Source organism: Elephas maximus, chromosome 6 (assembly GCF_024166365.1).
Source record: "Elephas maximus indicus isolate mEleMax1 chromosome 6, mEleMax1 primary haplotype, whole genome shotgun sequence".
Classification (NCBI taxonomy): domain Eukaryota; kingdom Metazoa; phylum Chordata; class Mammalia; order Proboscidea; family Elephantidae; genus Elephas; species Elephas maximus.
The window spans coordinates 78,523,454-78,543,241 of NC_064824.1; positions in this window are offsets into that span (position 1 = coordinate 78,523,454).

Here is a 19,788-nt window from a genome sequence, read left to right on the forward strand (position 1 = left end):
TCACATGTTTAACCCTCATGCCACCCAGTGAGTTCTCCATAAAGACTACAGCCAAGAAAATATTATGGAGCAGTTCTACTTTGTAACGCATGAGTCACCTTGAGTTTGGACCAACTCTATGGCAGCTAACAATAACAATTACATACTCCCACCCAATCTAACATTGTCCATTTGGATTTAACAGTACACATTCACATTGCCCATCACCATTTTCTCTACTCCTCATCTTGTTTTATATATTTATTAAGGGGCTTTTTACTGCAAGTAACAGATTCAAACCCAATGAAAAATATATGGACAATATATGGGTGCCAACCAAAAGATCAGGAAACTCTGGTGGCATAGTGGTTAAGAGCTACAGCTACTAACCAAAAGGTCGGCAGTTCAAATCCACCGGGCACTCCTTGGAAACCCTATAAGGCAGTTGTGCTGTGTTCTGTAGGGTCACTATGAGTCAAAATCAACTCTACGGCCATGGTTTTGGTTTCGGTTTTTAACCAAAAGATCAGCAGTTGGAATCTACCAACCACTCCTTGGAAACTCCATGGAACAGTTCTACTCTGTCCTATAGGGTCTCTATGAGTCAGAATCAACTAGATGGCAAAGGTTTTGGTTTTTTTGTTTGCTTTTGGTTATTATCGTATTATTTTACCTTAATTAACAAGAGACCTAGAAGTTGGGATTTTCTTATGTTTGATTTATTTGGTGGCTTAGCAAGATCTTTAGGCACTCAGTTTATGTCCAGCCATTTGCCTTGCAATCCTCATTGTTTCCCCAACGCCCAATAAAAAAGCTTGCAAGCAAGATAGCTGCAGCAGGTTCAGATAATCATAACAAGACACAATAAAGTTCAAAGGAAAAAGAGATATCATCTCTTGAGGAGATCTTCTACTATCTGGTTTTTTCCAGCTTCACATATGTAATAAACTCATTATGTCCACTTCTTCCTCTATTGCTTAGGAATGAAAGAACTTAGGTGCTTTCTTGAGGGCCAGTGTCAACCTTCTCCTCAGGGTCCATAGATCTCTCCCAAAGCTCCAGCTGCATTCCCGTCATCAAATTATATTCTCCAACTTTAAAAGTTTTTCAGGGTCTCTCTCAGTTGGAACTTCACAGCCTGTATTCACCAGCGTCTGCTTGGCTCAGGAATATAGCTGATTTGGAATTGGGCTTTTAAATGGAAGAAGAGTAGGGAGTGATCAAGTTATTTTCACTAAAGGACATCCTGCTCCTTGCTATTTGATGTATTTTGAACAGTAGGGGCCGTTGTATTACAAGCCAAAAAATATTTTATAAGGTCTGTTTCGTTAATTGATGCCTTCGAAATATGGTGTTGGTGAAAAATACTGAATATGCCATGGTTTGCCAGAAGAATGAGTAAATCTGTCTTGGAAGAAGTACAGCCAGAACGCTCCTTAGAAGTGAGGATGGCGAGACTTCATCTCACATGTTTTGGACATGTTATCAGGAGGGACCAGTCCCTGGAGAAGGACATCATGCTTGGTAAAGTAGAGGTTCAGCAAAAAAGAGGAAGACCCTCAATAAGATGGATTGACACAGTGGCTGCATGATGGCTTCAAACATAGCAACAATTTTGAGGATGGCACAGGACCAGGCAGTATTTCATTCTGTTGTCCATAGGGTCACGATGAGTTGGAACTGACTTGACAACACCTAACAATAACAACAGAAACAATTTAATTACAGTATCAGGAGAATATTTTTAAAAACAAAACAAAACAAAAATTTTAATTTTGTTGTACTTTAGGTAAGATGTTACAGCACAAATTAGTTTGTCATTCAAGCATTTATACACAAATTATTTTGTAACAAATGTTGCAATCCCTGAAATGTGTCAGCGCTCTCCCTCTTTCTCTTTACACACTGTGTTCCCTATGTCCATTCAGCCAGTTTTCCCGTCCCTTCCTGACTTCATGTCTTTGCTTTTGGGCATATATGGCCCATTTGGTCTCCTATACTTGATTCAACTAAGAATCGTGTCCCTCATGTGGGTTATTGTCTGTTTCATAGGCCTGTCTAATCTTTCACTGAAAGGCTTCAGTTTTGAGTTAGCAAGATGTCCAAGAGCCATAGTCTTAGGGGTTCCTCCAGTCTCTGTCAAATCAGTAAGTCTGGTCCTTTTATGTGAATTTGAATTTTGTTCTATGTTTTTCTCCCACTGTGCCCGGGACACTCTATTGTGATCCTTGTCAAAGTGGTCTGTGGTGGTAGCCAGGAACCATCTAGTTCTTCTGGGCTCAGGCTGGTAGAGGCTGTGGTTCATGTGGTCCATTAATCCTTTGGACTAATATCTTCCTTGAGTCTTTGGTTTTCTTCATTCTCCTTTGCTCCAAATGTGCTGGGACCAACCGATGTGTCTTAGGTGGCCACTCAAAAGCTGTTAAGACCCCTACTTATCAAAGGAGGATGTAGAACATTTTCTTTGTGAACTATGTTGTGCAAATTGACCTAGACGTCCCCAGAGACCATGGTCCCCAGCGCTCGGCCCCAGTAACTTGGACCCTCAAGGTGTTTGGATGTGTCTAGGAAGCTTCTTTGACTTTGCCTTTGTCAAGTTGTGCTGACTTCCCCTATATTGTGTGTGGTCTTTCCCTTCACTAAAGTAAACACTCGTCTACTATCTAGTTAGTGATTTCCCCTCTTCACCCCTCCTCTCTGCCTTAACCATCAAAGATTGTTTCTTTTTTTTTTTTTTCCATGTATAAACCTTTTCTTGGGTTATTATAATAGTGGTCTCAATACAATATTCGTACTTTTGTAATTGACTTATTTTGCTCAGCATAACATCCTCCGGATTCATCCATGTTGTGAGATGTTTCGCGGATTCATCATTGTTCTTTATCATTGTGTAGGTGCTGTGTGTATGTACCATAATTTGTTTATACGGGCACTTAAGTTGTTTCCATCTTTTTGCTATTGTGAATAATGCTGCAATGAACATGGGTGTGCATATGTCTATTCGTGTGATGGCTCTTATTTCTCTAGGATTATTCCAATGAGTGGGATTGCTGCATCATATGGTATTTATATTTCTAGCTTTTTAAAGAGGTGCCGTATCATTTTCTATAGTGGTTATACCAGGTTACATTCCCGCCAGCAGCACATAAGAGTTCCAATCTCCCTGCAACCTCTTCAACATTTATTTTCTGTTTTTTTTTATTATTATTATTATTAGTGCTAGTAATGTTGGGGTGAGATGCTATCTCATTGTAGTTTTCATTTGCATTTCCTTAATGGCTAATTATCGCAAACATTTACTTATCTGTCTGTTAGCAGCCTGTATGTCTTCTTTGGTGAAGTATCTGTTTATATCCTTTGCCCATTTTTTAGTTGGATTATTTGTCTTTTTGTTGTTGAGGTGTTGAAGTACTGAAATTTTGTTGTTTATCTTTTGTATTACTAGTTGCTGTTTTGGTAAGATTTGTAATTGTTTATTTATTTTAATGTTTTGTTCTTGTGTTATTTTCTTGAATTCTTCTATTCCTTTGTCTGTGTTTTCCTTGATCTCTTTCCTAATCTCTTAGAGAGTTTTGAATTCCATACCAGGTAGTTCCATTGCCTTTTCTTATACTGAAAGGTTATCTCCATATTGCTCCTTGTTTTGTTTTCCATCAGTTTCTTCTTCCATTCAGTGTTTGATTTAGTCCCTTATCAGCTCATTTGATGGTTAGGGTTCCAGGATTGACATTTGTATCTATTTTACTTAGGTTTTCAGATCTTTGCTGCAGAGGGACGGCATGATGCATCTGTCTAGTGCACCATTTTCTCTAATTTTGTTTTTGTCATTTATTTTTCCTTTCTGGTTACATGTAATGCAAGCTTTTCACTGACAAAATTTATACGTATAATAAAATAAAAATCTCCCACTACCCAGAGGAATGTTAATTTTTGTTTGTTGGAATTGTTTCTTGTGATATTTTTCCTTTCCTCTGTACATATATGTATTTAGAGAATGTTTTATTTTTATTATGTATTCTTTGAATGTATACATGTATATTTTTCTTCATGTATACTTCAGTTGCATCTGTTTTCTATTATATTCTTAGGACATGCCTGTCTTTTCTTGTTATAGTAGCACATGGTTTTAATTATCATAGGGTTTTCATATGCTTCAATATTTAGTACTGCTAATTTTGTTTCACTAGCTATCTGACGGGAACCCTGGTGGCATAATGGTTAAGTGCTACAGCTGCTAACCAAAGCGTTAGCAGTTCGAATCCGCCAGGCGCTCCTTGGAAGCTCTATGGGGCAGTTCTACTCTGTCCTATAGGGTCGCTATGAGTTGGAATTGACTCGATGGCACTGGGTTTGGTTTGCTTTTTTCGAGCTATCTGACTTAGAAATTTTGGGGTTTTCTTAAGCTCAGTGTGTTGTACTAAATCATTTGAGTGTTTTCATCAGAAAAAAAGTTTTAATTAATCCATTTTTGTATCCTTGCTTACCTGCAATATTTTTATCCCCTTTGCACATAAGCAAAATGTTGTCTAGTTGTGTAATTCTTAGATTAAAACCTATTTTTATAAAAAATTCCCTAAGTATTATTTCACTGCCTAGTAGAAATTAGTTCCAGATAAAAAGTCAAAAATGGCTTGATTTCTGATTCTTTGAAATTAACCTCAAGTAACTTTTTTTCTATGTGGATATTTATAAGATTTCTTTTCTTTATCCTTGACAAACAAAACTTTCACCAAGATATTCCAGGTGTATGTCTCTTTCCATTTATTTCCCACAGAATTCTAAAATCCTTTCCAGTCCAGATATCTCTCCATCTTTCTGTTTATCTATTACTATTATATTTACACTAATAACACGTGTTATACTTTTTTTGCCACCTCCTCCCAGGTATTTTTGTAAGAACACTATAGTAATTTTTTTTTACACGTTGCTGTAAAGAATTAGCAAAGCATGGTTACAAAAATACTTCATGGGAGGGAGGGTGTGGTAGGCAAAAAAATGTTTGTTATTTGTGTAAAAATATGGTATCTCTTTTTATTGTCCTGAAAAATTTTCTGCTGTATTCTTTATCTTTCTCAAAGTAGCCTATTGTTGCTAATATTCATCTTTATGCTCTGCTTTCTATATTTGTCATTTTCCTTCTCATCTTTATCTTTCCGTCTCCATTGACATACAGCGCCTCTGTTTTACCACATTGGTTGTTCCCATACTTCAGTGTATATCAGAACCACCTGGAGAAGTCTTTTACAACATACATTTCCAGGTCGTATTATATCAACTGATTCAGATTGCAAAAGTAGAGTCCAGTGTCTGTATATTTGAAAAGCAATCCGTGTGATTCTGATGTAGTTGACTTTTGACCAACATTTGAAAGCTGGTGCTCTACATCACTTGTCCTGTTTACTTTAGTGTTGATTCTGGACTCTGCTGCCTCCAATATAGATTTTTATTTTGTTATTTATTTCAGATTCTCTGTATTATTTTGTTATATCTGCTAGTCCTATTTTTGTCTTAGCTAGTGTTTATTCTTGTCTTGTCAGTCATCTCTTGTTTCATAGACTTTACGAATCCAGATGGAGTCACATTTTCTTCTATTTTCACAGGCATGCTTTTCCTCTGAATTCTAAGTAGATTTTTTTTTCCTTTATGCTATAAAATAGTTTTATCTGATTCTTTAATTAGGAAAGAACTAGCTAAGCTCAATATTCTGTTGAACAGTACATGTTCATTTGCTTTTATCCCTTTTACTATATTTCTCTGTGTTGTTCGACTCTCTTTTTCAAGATATATACTGGTACAAAAGTTGATCTACATAGTCCCTAGTGAATTTTCTGTTTTTAAAAAGCTTTTATTTACTTCTCCTTTGATAGAGGGTAATGGGTTCTTTTCTTTGATTGCCTTTTTTTTTTTTTTTTGATATGAACAGGTGAATTTATTTCTGAATAATGTGCTAGAACATTTCAGTCCTTTTCTATCACCAAGGGGCACCGAGGTTGCAACTTATTACAGTCTGTGCATTTCGCAACTAGCCACATTGCATTGCTAGCATATGTGGTTTCATAAAGTGATATAGGGTGAAAGTTATTTATAGATGGTAGAGGCATGGAAGGAGGAACAATTCTGACTGTCTCAGAAAATATATCCCACGTAGGAGGGACGTCAGTCATTCTGGCTCCATTTCTCTGGTCACCCTAGAAGAAAGTGGAGACCTTTTAATGTCATTTTTCTCTAGCTATGTTGCTAGTTCAAAGGTCAAGACCAATGTTGTCCAATAGAACATACTAGGCACATATTTTAATTCTGAATTTTCTAGTAGTCATATTTAAAAAATAAGTAGTAAGTGAAATTAATTTCAAATATTTTATTTAAGCTAATACATAAAGGAAATATCGTTTCAACATGTAACCAATACAAAAATTATTCCTGAGATATTTTACATTCTTATTTTTGTTCAGTCTTTAAAACCTGATGTGTATTTTACAACTACAGAACATTTCTATTTGGAATAGACAAATTTCAAGTGCTCAGTAGCCAGATGTGGCTAGTGGCTACCTATAGAACAGCACAGCTGTGAACACTGATCATTTCTCAATCAGTTCAACTATGCAACTTAATCAGGGGACTTTCCTCCCACAGTTTGGCAATTTTTTAAAAAATAGATAATGACCTCTATTAGTGTTGACTTCATATCTCTTTCAATATTTTTACAAAAATTTCTGTAAGAAGTTCAGCTCTGTAAATCAAGCACAGCTAACTAATCATCATGACCACCTGGAAGAGCCTGTGAATCAATAAAATATAAAAGAATATTTATTGTTTTGAATATTAAATTTGTAGTAGTACCTAATTACAGTGCAACCCCTCCAATTATTTTCCTTATTATGATTTTTAAAAATTCTCCTAAGAATTGCTTATTTGCCTTTGCTGTACAACATATTTAATATCCTTCACGTGCTTTGTTGATTTTTTTTCTAGCTTTTTTTTTCTTTTTATTAACTTTTATTAAGCTTCAAGTGAACGTTTACAAATCCAATCAGTCTGTCACATATAAGTTTACATACATCTTACTCCGTACTCCCACTTGCTCTCCCCCTCTTGAGTCAGCCCTTTCAGTCTCTCCTTTAGTGACAATTTTGCCAGCTTCCCTCTCTCTCTATCCTCCCATCCCCCCTCCAGACAAGAGTTGCCAACACAATCTCAAGTGTCCACCTGATATAATTAGCTCACTCTTCATCAGCATCTCTCTCCCACCCGCTGACCAGTCCCTTTCATGTCTGATGAGTTGTCTTCGGGGATGGTTCCTGTCCTGTGCCAACAGAAGGTCTGGGGACCATGGCCGCCGGGATTCCTCTAGTCTCAGTCAGACCATTAAGTTTGGTCTTTTTATGAGAATTTGGGGTCTGCATCCCACTGATCTCCTGCTCCCTCAGGGGTCCTCTGCTGTGCTCCCTGTCAGGGCAGTCATCGATTGTGGCCGGGCACCAACTAGTTCTTCTGGTCTCAGGCTGATGTAGGTCTCTGGTTCATGTGGCCCTTTCTGTCTCTTGGGCTCTTAGTTGTCGTGTGGCCTTGGTGTTCTTCATTTTCCTTTGCTCCAGGTGGGTTGAGACCAATTGATGCATCTTAGATGGCTGCTTGTTAGCATTTAAGACCCCAGACACCACATTTCAAAGTGGGATGCAGAATGATTTCATAATAGAATTATTTTGCCAATTGACTTAGAAGTCCCCGCAAACCATGTTCCCCAGACCCCCGCCCTTGCTCCGCTGACCTTTGAAGCATTCATTTTATCCCGGAAACTTCTTTGCTTTTGGTCCAGTCCAATTGAGCTGACCTTCCATGTATTGAGTGTTGTCTTTCCCTTCACCTAAAGCAGTTCTTATCTACTGATTGATCCATAAAAAACCCTCTCCCACCCTCCCTCCCTCCCCTCCCCGTAACCACAAAAGTATGTGTTCTTCTCAGGTTTACTATTTCTCAAGATCTTATAATAGTGGTCTTATACAATATTTGTCCTTTTGCCTCTGACTAATTTCGCTCAGCATAATGCCTTCCAGGTTCCTCCATGTTATGAAATGTTTCACAGATTCGTCACTGTTCTTTATCGATGCGTAGTATTCCACTGTGTGAATATACCACAATGTATTTACCCATTCATCCATTGATGGACACCTTGGTTGCTTCCAACTTTTTGCTATTGTAAACAGAGCTGCAATAAACATGGGTGTGCATATATCTGTTTGTGTGAAGGCTCTTGTATCTCTAGGGTATATTCCGAGGAGTGGTATTTCTGGGTTGTATGGTAGTTCTATTTCTAACTGTTTAAGATAACGCCAGATAGATTTCCAAAGTGGTTGTACCATTTTACATTCCCACCAGCAGTGTATAAGAGTTCCAATCTCTCCGCAGCCTCTCCAACATTTATTATTTTGTGTTTTTTGGATTAATGCCAGCCTTGTTGGTGTGAGATGGGATCTCATCGTAGTTTTAATTTGCATTTCTCTAATGGCTAATGATCGAGAGCATTTTCTCATGTATCTGTTAGCCGCCTGAATATCTTCTTTAATGAAATGTGTGTTCATATCCTTGGCCCACTTTTTGATTGGGTTGTTTGTCTTTTTGTGGTTGAGTTTTGGCAGAATCATGTAGATTTTAGGGATCAGACGCTGGTCGGAGATGTCATAGCTGAAAATTCTTTCCCAGTCTGTAGGTGGTCTTTTTACTCTTTTGGTGAAGTCTTTAGATGAGCATAGGTGTTTGATTTTTAGGAGCTCCCAGTTATCGGATTTCTCTTCATCATTTTTAGTAATGTTTTGTATTCTGTTTATGCCTTGTCTTAGGGCTCCTAGGGTTGTCCCTATTTTTTCTTCCATGATCTTTATCGTTTTAGTCTTTATGTTTAGGTCTTTGATCCACTTGGAGTTAGTTTTTGTGCATGGTGTAAGGTATGGGTCCTGTTTCATTTTTTTGCAAATGGATATCCAGTTATGCCAGCACCATTTGTTAAAAAGGTTATCTTTTCCCCAATTAACTGACTCTGTTCCTTTGTCAAATATCAGCTGCTCATACATGGATGGATGTATATCTGGGTTCTCAATTCTGTTCCATTGGTCTATGTGCCTGTTGTTGTACCAGTACCAGGCTGTTTTGACTACTGTGGCTGTATAATAGGTTCTGAAATCAGGTAGAGTGAGGCCTCCCACTTTCTTCTTCTTTTTCAGTAGTGCTTTGCTTATCTGGGGCTTCTTTCCCTTCCATATGAAATTGGTGATTTGTTTCTCTATCCCCTTAAAATATGACATTGGAATTTGGATCGGAAGTGCGTTAAATGTATAGATGGCTTTTGGTAGAATAGACATTTTTAGTATGTTAAGTCTTCCTATCCATGAGCAAGGTATGTTTTTCCACTTAAGTATGTCCTTTTGAATTTCTTGTAGTAGAGCTTTGTAGTTTTCTTTGTATAGGTCTTTTACATCCTTGGTAAGATTATTCCTAAGTATCTTATCTTCTTGGGGGCTACTGTGAATGGTATTGATTTGGTTATTTCCTCTTCAGTGTTCTTTTTGTTCATGTAGAGGAATCCAAGTGATTTTTGTATGTTTCTTTTATAACCTGAGACTCTGCCAAACTCTTCTATTAGTTTCAGTAGTTTTCTGGAGGATTTCTTAGGGTTTTCTGTGTATATAATCATGTCATCTGCAAATAGTGATAACTTTACTTCTTCCTTACCAATCCGGATACCTTTTATTTCTTTGTCTAGCCTAATTGCCCTCGCTAGGACTTCCAGCACGATGTTGAATAAGAGCGGTGATAAAGGGCATCCTTGTCTGGTTCCCGTTCTCAAGGGAAATGCTTTCAGGTTCTCTCCATTTAGAGTGATATTGGCTGTTGGCTTTGCATAGATGCCCTTTATTATGTTGAGGAATTTTCCTTCAATTCCTATTTTGGTGAGAGTTTTTATCATAAATGGGTGTTGGACTTTGTCAAATGCCTTTTCTGCATCAATTGATAAGATCGTGTGGTTTTTTTCTTTTGTTTTATTTATGTGATGGATTACATTAATGGTTTTTCTGATATTAAACCAGCCTTGCATACCTGGTATAAATCCCACTTGATCAGGGTGAATTATTTTTTTGATGTGTTGTTGGATTCTATTGGCTAGAATTTTGTTGAGGATTTTTGCATCTATGTTCATGAGGGATATAGGTCTATAATTTTCTTTTTTGGTAATGTCTTTACCTGGTTTTGGTATCAGGGAGATGGTGGCTTCATAGAATGAGTTGCGTAGTATTCCGTCATTTTCTATGCTTTGGAATACCTTCAGAAGTAGTGGTGTTAACTCTTCTCTGAAAGTTTGGTAGAACTCTGCAGTGAAGCCGTCCGGGCCAGGTCTTTTTTTCTTGGGAGTTTTTTGATTACCGTTTCAATCTCTTTTTTTGTTATGGGTCTATTTAGTTGTTCTACTTCTGAATGTGTTAGTTTAGGTAGGTAGTGTTTTTCCAGGAATTCATCCATTTCTTCTAGGTTTGCAAATTTGTTAGAGTACAATTTTTCATAATAATCTGAAATGATTCTTTTAGTTTAATATGGTTCGGTTGTGATGTGGCCCATCTTGTTTCTTATTTGAGTTATTTGTTTCCTTTCCTGTATTTCTTTAGTCAGTCTAGCCAATGGTTTATCAATTTTGTTAATTTTTTCAAAGAACCAGCTTTTGGCTTTGTTAATTCTTTCAATTGTTTTTCTGTTCTCTAATTCATTTAGTTCAGCTCTAATTTTTATTATTTGTTTTCTTCTGGTGCCTGATGGATTCTTTTGTTGCTCACTTTCTATTTGTTCAAGTTGTAGGGACAGTTCTCTGATTTTGGCTCTTTCTTCTTTTTGTATGTGTGCATTTATCGATATAAATTGGCCTCTGAGCACTGCTTTTGCTGTGTCCCATAGGTTTTGATAGGAAGTATTTTCATTCTCGTTGCTTTCTGTGAATTTCCTTATTCCCTCCTTGATGTCTTCTATAACCCAGTCTTTTTTCAGGAGGGTATTGTTCATTTTCCAAGTATTTGATTTCTTTTCCCTAGTTTTTCTGTTATTGATTTCTAGTTTTATTGCCTTGTGGTCTGAGAAGATGCTTTGTAATATTTCGATGTTTTGGACTCTGCAAAGGTTTGTTTTATGACCTAATATGTGGTCTATTCTGGAGAATGTTCCATGTGCACTAGAAAAAAAAGTATATTTTACAGCAGTTGGGTGGAGAGTTCTGTATAAGTCAATGAGGTCAAGTTGGTTGATTGTTGTAAGTAGATCTTCCGTGTCTCTATTGAGCTTCTTACTGGATGTCCTGTCCTTCTCCAAAAGTGGTGTGTTGAAGTCTCCTACTATAATTATGGAGGTATCTATCTCACTTTTCAATTCTGTTAAAATTTTATTTATATATCTTGCAGCCCTGTCATTGGGTGCATAAATATTTAATATGGTTATGTCTTCCTGATCAATTGTCCCTTTTATCATTATATAGTGTCCTTCTTTATCCTTTGTGGCAGATTTAAGTCTAAAGTCTATTTTGTCAGAAATTAATATTGCTACTCCTCTTCTTTTTTGCTTATTGTTTGCTTGATATATTTTTTTCCATCCTTTGAGTTTTAGTTTGTTTGTGTCTCTAAGTCTAAGGTGTGTCTCTTATAGGCAGCATATAAATGGATCGTGTTTCTTTATCCAGTCCGTGACTCTCTGTCTCTTTATTGGTGCATTTAGTCCATTTACATTCAGGGTAATTATAGATAAATAAGTTTTTAGTGCTGTCATCTTGATGCCTTTTTATGTGTGTTGTTGACAATTTCATTTTTCCACATACTTTTTTGTGCTGAGACGTTTTTCTTAGTAAATTGTGAGATCCTCATTTTCATAGTGTTTGACTTTATGTTAGTTGAGTCGTTACGTTTTTCTTGGCTTTTATCTTGAGTTATAGAGTTGTTATACCTTTTTGTGGTTACCTTATTATTTACCCCTATTTTTCTAAGTAAAAACCTAACTTGTATTGTTCTATATCGCCTAGTATCACTCTCCATATGGCAGTTCGATGCCTCCTGTATTTAGTCCCTCTTTTTGATTACTGTGATCTTTTACCTGTTGACTTCCATGATTCCCTGTTATGTGTATTTTTTTTTTAATTAATCTTAATTTGTTTGTTTTTGTGATTTCCCTATTCGAGTTGATATCAGGACGTTCTGTTTTGTGACCTTGTGTTGTGCTGGTATCTGATATTATTGTTTTTCTGACCAAACAATATCCTTTAGTATTTCCTGTAGCTTTGGTTTGGTTTTTGCAAATTCTCTAAACTTGTGTTTGTCTGTAAATATCTTAATTTCACCTTCATATTTCAGAGAGTTTTGCTGGATATATGATCCTTGGCTGGCAGTTTTTCTCCTTCAGTGTTCTGTATATGTCGTCCCATTCCCTTCTTGCCTGCATGGTTTCTGCTGAATAGTCTGAACTTATTCTTATTGATTCTCCCTTGAAGGAAACCTTTCTTTTCTCCCTGGCTGCTTTTAAAATTTTCTGTTTATCTTTGGTTTTGGCGAGTTTGATGATAATATGTCTTGGTGTTTTTCTTTTTGGATCAGTCTTAAATGGGGTTCGATGAGCATCTTGGATAGATATCCTTTCATCTTTCATGATGTCAGGGAAGTTTTGTGTCAGGAGTTCTTCAACTATTTTCTCTGTGTTTTCTGTCCCCCCTCCCTGTTCTGGGACTCCAATCACCCGCAGGTTATCCTTCTTGATAGAGTCCCACATGATTCTTAGGGTTTCTTCATTTTTTTTAATTCTTTTATCTGATTTTTTTTCAGCTATGTTGGTGTTGATTCCCTGGTCCTCCAGATGTCCCAGTCTGCATTCTAATTGCTCGAGTCTGCTCCTCTGACTTCCTATTGCGTTGTCTAATTCTGTAATTTTATTGTTAATCTTTTGGATTTCTACATGCTGTCTCTCTATGGATTCTTGCAACTTATTAATTTTTCCACTATGTTCTTGAATAATCTTTTTGAGTTCTTCAACAGTTTTATCAGTGTGTTCCTTGGCTTTTTCTGCAGTTTGCCTTATTTCATTTGTGATGTCTTGAAGCATTCTGTAAATTAGTTTTTTATATTCTGTATCTGATAATTCCAGGATTGTATCTTCTTTTGGGAAAGATTTTGATTCTTTTGTTTGGGGGGTTGGAGAAGCTGTCATGGTCTGCTTCTTTAAGTGGTTTGATATGGATTGCTGTCTCCGAGCCATCACTGGGAAACTAGTTTTTCCAGAAAATCCGCTAAAAAAAATGCAGTCAGATCCCTCTCAGAGTTCTCCCTCTGGCTCAGGCTATTCGGATGTTAATGAAGCCGCCTGGGGAGGGTGGGGGAGGGAACAGAGAGATTGGAGAGTAGCACCTCAGAATATAGCCAGAGTTGCTTGTCTTGCTTGGAATGACTATTATATCTGAGATTCCCACGGGGCGCCTCGCCTATGTATGCTGGCTGTATGGATATTGCCCCCGGGGGGTCTGGCCCGCTGGAGTCAAGGTCAGATCCTCCGCTTCCAGCCCCATGCCCGGGGTCAAGGCGCCCCTACTGGGACGGTGCACTCTCGACTCCAAAATCAGTCGCTGCCTCCCTGGGACTTCTCGTCCCACCAGCCGCGGGGGCGGCTGGGCCCCCTCCTGGGGTTAGTTCAGGGGGGTGGAGCAGCTCTCCGTGTTTATGCTGTACCTGTGTCCAGTCCAAATCCCGGCGGGACTGTTCCCCGGCTGGGACGTTGCTCTCCCCACTCCAAGACCAGTCACTGCCTCCCGGGGACTTCTCCCACCGGCTGCGTCGCCACGCTGCCCACGAGAACTGGCTGGGCCCCCTCCCGGCGTTAGTTCAGGGGGGTGGAGCAGCTCTCTGTGCTTGTGCCATACCTGAGTGGTACGCTGGCTCCAGGCTCTGAAAACAATCGCTGCTTCCCCGTATTAGTTCGTTCTCCGTCTCTAAATCTGTGTTTGTTGTTCAGGGTTCGTAGATTGTTATGTATGTGATCGATTCACTTGTTTTTCTGTGTCTTTGTTGTAAGAGGGATCCGAGGTAGCGTCTGCCTAGTCCGCCATCTTGGCTCCGCCTCCTTTGCTTTGTTGATTTTAAACTGTCTTCAGTAGCATTTCTTAGAAATCCTTGAGACATGTGTTGTTTCTTTCCCTCAAAGCCCAAATATTCCCATAACCATGTGCCAATAGCTGACAAAGAAATTTAACTTTTTTTCTTCTTCAGGAGATTAGCTTCTTCAACCCTAAGCCTGCTGAGTATACCCCATTATTCCCATGTTCCTTAAAGTGAGATGTACATTTGGGGTGGGGGACACAAATGATGATCACATCTGACACTGTCTGTGATCCCTTTATCCCTTTAAATTTTCTTCTGTTTGAGTCTTTAAGCCCCCGACATTTTTAAATAACACATCCTTGTTCTTCAAGCATCTAGAATTTAGTTGGATAAACAAGCCCTGCTAAGAGAGTCTGTAGCAACTATCTAAAGAAAAGTTATATCAAGCTTTGAATATGCCTCAGGCCGTGATCTTTCTAATATTAGTACTTGCCCCAATTAAATGTGACTTGTTGATAGATCCTTTCACACACCAAGTCGTTTAAATTTCTTCCATGGATCGTATCTTCACTTCAATTTGGAATATTCTTAGTAGAAAAAAAAATACTATTCTACAACACCTTCCTAAGATCCTTGTTGAAGGAAGATGCCTCAACAAACTTTCAGGGTTATATCTGACTCTTGCAACATAACTGGCAGTTTGCAGGAGTCTGTCTAGCCTGGAATGTAAGAATCATGTCATAATAAGCTGTGATATGATGTGATTCTACTGGGACAGAGAATGTTAAGTTGCTTGCACTATTCCAAGCTGGTGACCATTTCACTGTGGCATAATATCTAGATTAAAAAATTTCTGCAGAGTAAACTTTTGAGCATAATTAAGGACACCTTTTTTTTTGAGACTAGCTAGTTGCCCTTTCCTCTATGATGCCTAAACAGATTACGCATGCTAAAATGGAACAAAAAAATGGTCCATGTCATTTATTTTTGGCATTAACTGAATGATTGTCCCTGGGAGAAAGAGAGAAAACAGCTTAATTTCCCTTTAGTTCACAGGGAACTTTGGCCTCATCTGCCTTTCTTTTATTTGCCTTACAAAGGCCAGTGGGGACAGATGTGAACAAATCTCTGAGCCAGACCTCCTTTGAGATTTATTTCTCAATGAAACTTTGCCCTTTATAACTAGCTTAAGTAGAATTTCCTATGGTGCTTATTTAGCACTTATGAATATATTTCATCAAAATGGTGTTCTAATTGAAACTGTGGGTATAGAATTAATTTGGAGGAACTTTGGGAAACTGTATCCTTATGGATATTAATGTCCCTTTTTGCACTATGTTTAGTGACTGAACTTAATAATGCTGATTACAGTGTAGAAAACTTTAGGAGGTGGCTTCTTAAATTAAATGCCCTTTTTTGAAGACAGTCTTCTCATTTCACTAAGATGGACTACCTTCCCAGATGAAGGACATGCTGTCATTGCTTATCTGGGACCACAGAAGAAATGAGACAATGCTGTGGTCTGTACAGAGAGCTGTTCAGAGACATGTGGCAGGGCAGCTTTGTACTCAAGGCACCTGTTTTCTGGACACTTCTGCATGAGTAGAAAAGAATGCCTGCTCTGTTCAATTTTTATAATAGTAAATCTCATAGCAACAGATGTTTAAGACTATGAAAGAAGCATGACTTTGGAGAATAACAGAATTGGGTCAGAATAACAGCTCTATCATTTATTAGTAATGTAACTTTTCATACAATATTTATACTCTTTCACCTGTGTCTTTTCTTCTGTATAAAGGTTTTGTTTTTTTTTTTTTTTAATTCTTCAGACAGTGTCTGAGAACATTCAAGTAATGAGTGTGAATGCTTCAATCATCTTGCTAGTTATATAGTAGGCGCTCAATAAATGGTGGTTTCTTTTCTCTCTCTTTGGTCAAAAGAATTTCATAGTTTGATACACCTCTGTTATTTATCTATTTAAAAATTACTGTCAGTTAATTGATTAAAATATGGAAGAAAATAAGATAATGTTTCAGTTTGTTATCACAGTAAATCATAGTAGTGCCTCATAGAAAAATAGTCTGAGGGAATATTATCACTCACCTGTCACTGGTGTGCTGTGTATGAAAACTGATATGAAAAGGAAACACGTGAGCCAGTTCATCTTTACTACTAAGAGGCAAAGCAAAAGAAAAAAAAATATTGCTTTAGTTCAGTCTTTTAAACTAAAATTAAACTAGCTCTTTTAAGTAGTTTTTTTTTTTTTTAATTCATGTGCAAGGAAAATAATGCCATGACTTCTGATTTAAAAAAGTAATTTATTGGATAAAATATCTATTATAATGTCCTTTGCTGATTTTAGTTCATAAAAATTTAATGTAAATTTTCAATTTTAGTGAATCTCAGGTAGTTCAGATTTTCTCTCTGCTTTTTACTATATTCTGGAGACATCCATGAAGAACTCCTATCATCAATTATGGTGTACAAAAATGAAGATAAAATGAAGTATATTTTCCAGGTGAATAGGTGTTTCACAAATAAATTGATGTGTGCTAGTAAATTCAATGTAGAACATTCCTTTCTTGATATAGCAGCAATTCAAGTATACCAAACCAAACCAAACCCACTGCCATCAAGTTGCTTCCAACTCGTAGTGACCCTAGAGGACAGAGTAGAACTGCCTCATGGAGTTTCCAAGGAGCGCCTGGTGGATTTGAACTGCCGACCTCTTGGTTAGCAGCTGTAGTGCTTAACTATTACACTACCAGAGTTTCCATTCAAGTATAAGCATGTTAAATTTAGGGTCCTCTTAAACCGCTGTTTCCTGGCACTCTTCCTGAATGATGAATACTTCATTTCAAAAATTTATCTGGAGAATTTTTATAGATCAAGGAGAGAAGGTTATTTCAGTTTTTATATTATGCTCAGATCTCTTCATTGTTACTTCCAGTCAGTTTAAAGAATTTCATTGTATAACAGTTTCTATTGTAGAATGTGTTATTTAGAAACAATTTAAAGAATGAGTGAAAACAAATAGTCAGGGGCAGAATTTACTTCCAACTTGTTTGTTTTCACTGGTGCCATCTATAACTGAGAGGCATTTTGAAACGTTTGGGAGAAGTACAGAAACCTCTGGCATTTCTTGCTTTTCATTTGTCTTTACCCACAAACTGTGACGGGGTGGAGTGACACACAGCTAACAGAGTTCCACAAGGACTTCTTTTGGTTGCTGTTTAAGACATCATTCATACCTCATTCAACAATAATTCCTCTGACTACAACATTCATGTTACCTAATCAATCTCAGCAACTGGTCCTATTGGTTTTTCTCTAATAATTTTCTTTCATATATTTTTATAGAATTTCCTTTTTCCAACTCAAGATACCACTCTGTAAATGTCTAGTCAGACCAAATTTTTATATCCCTTTCGTGTTTTCCTAGGATTAACTTCAGTTTATCATTTAATAGAATAGAAATTTCATAATTTATTCTTGTGTAAAGAAAACCAAACTATTTTGGTGACTAAGAAGTCTATGCTGGGAAGTAGGAGAACAAGTTATAGATGACACCAACGAAAACACACAAGTTGGAAGTAAATTCTGCCCCTGACTATTTGTTTTCACTCATTCTTTAAATTCTTTCTAAATAACACATTCTACAATAGAAACTGTTATACAAAGAAATTCTTTAAACTGACTGGAAGTAACAAGGAAGAGATCTGAGCATAACATAAAAACTGAAATAACCTTCTCTCCTTGATTTACAGGAATATTTGTTAATGGGATAAATAACCAATGCTAAGCTAATATTCCATTCCAGGGAAGAAATATTTTAATTTAGAAGGACAAACATCAAGTTGTAAGGTTAGACAAATCTCCTCAGGACATTTTGATAAATATTAGGTTAGCACGCATGTATTAGGAGCCCTAGTGGTCCAATGGTTAAGTGCTTGGCTGCCAACTGAAATGTTGACAGTTCAAATCCAACAGCTGCTTTGAGGGAGAAGAGACTTGGCAATCTGCTCCCATACAGATTTCAGCCTAGAAAACCCTATGGGCCAGTTATATTCTGTCATATACTTGCTCTATGAGTTGGAGTTGACTCGACAGCACACAACAACAACATGGGTGTACTAGCAGGGGATTTTTTTCAGATTGATGACAGCTGAGTGTGTTTGTGAATGGGTGCATGTGAGTGTATGGGTGTGAATGTGTGCACATTTCAAGGAATCCAAAGACAGATTATATGAAATTTAGGAAAGTTTTTTAAAAAGGAATTTTGGATACAGACCCTAGGGCATGAAGACATTTTAGAAGAACAGATTATCTACAAAGTTGTAACAATTTGAGGGGGTGCTATACCTCATTTGGGTATCTGGGATATATATTGGCCACAAGATCTGTATGAATGGATAATTGTTAAGCTCTAGGAGGAAGCTATGTCTCCAATAAGAAGCACTTTGATAATAACTCCTTAAATGCAGCACTCACATTACAATCTTCTAGTGTCACATGCGGTGAATACACTAGCTTGACTGACTCAATGTTTATTCCAACCTTCTTAATGTGTTTTCTGTGTGGCAGGGACTGGAAAGTTTAAAATTACGTTTTCTCAGACTTCCCTTGGAGCAGAAGTTCCAGATGTAATTTAAGTTCAATCAATCAGATGCACTCATGAGAGGTTTGAATGCAGAGCAAGTGGGGAAAATGGGAGGCTGGTGGGAGTCAGACATTTTTCTTGGTGCAGAGCCTGGCTCAGGAGCTGACAGCTCCTGCAGCAGCTTCCTCATCCCTGGAGCAGAGCTAAGGTGGTATCTTCTCGAATATCCCACTTCCTGATGTAGCTGAGGGTAGCAGTTTCCTTGGTGAGCCAATTTTGCAGTGATTTTCTGAGAATTGTTCTGGAGGCCCAGGCCAGAGCATGTTCCTCTAGGCTGTCCAGAAATTTCATAAGCACCTTATCTTGGTATGGTATTAAATGCCACTGGTTTACAGTAGCCTCGGTGTTTTCTGTTGTCTGCAACTGAACTCTGACTGATGCATAGATACTTGATAATTCTTTGCTCTTCAGGTGACTTATTCTCTTTCCACATCATTCCTTTTTCAATTTCTATTTTAACCAGCACTAACATTAAACACACCTACGTACCTGTCACTTTGTCATATTGTGGGGGCTTGTGTGTTGCTGTGATGCCAGAAGCTATGCCACCAGTATTCAAATACCAGCAGGGTCACCCATGGTGGACAGGTTTCAGCTGAGCTTCCAGATTAAGACCAACTAGAAAGAAGGACCCGGCAGTCTACTTCTGAAAAGAATTAGCCAGTGAAAACCTTACGAATAGCAGCAGAACATTGTCTAATATAGTGCCAGAAGACGAGCCCCTCGGGTTGGAAGGCACTCAAAATATGACTGGGGAAGAGCCACCTCCTCAAAGTAGAGTCAACCTTAATGATGTGGATGGAGTCAAACTTTCTGGACCTTCATTTGCTGTTGTGGCACAACTCAAAATGAGGAGAAAGAGTTGCAAACATCCATTAATAATCGGAACCTGGGATGTACAAAGTATGAATCTAGGAAAATTGGAAATCATCAAAAATGAAGTGGAATGCATAAACATTAATATCCTGGGGATTAGTGAGCTGAAATGGACTGGTATTGGTCATTTTGAATCAGACAATCCCATGGTCTACTATGCCAGGAATG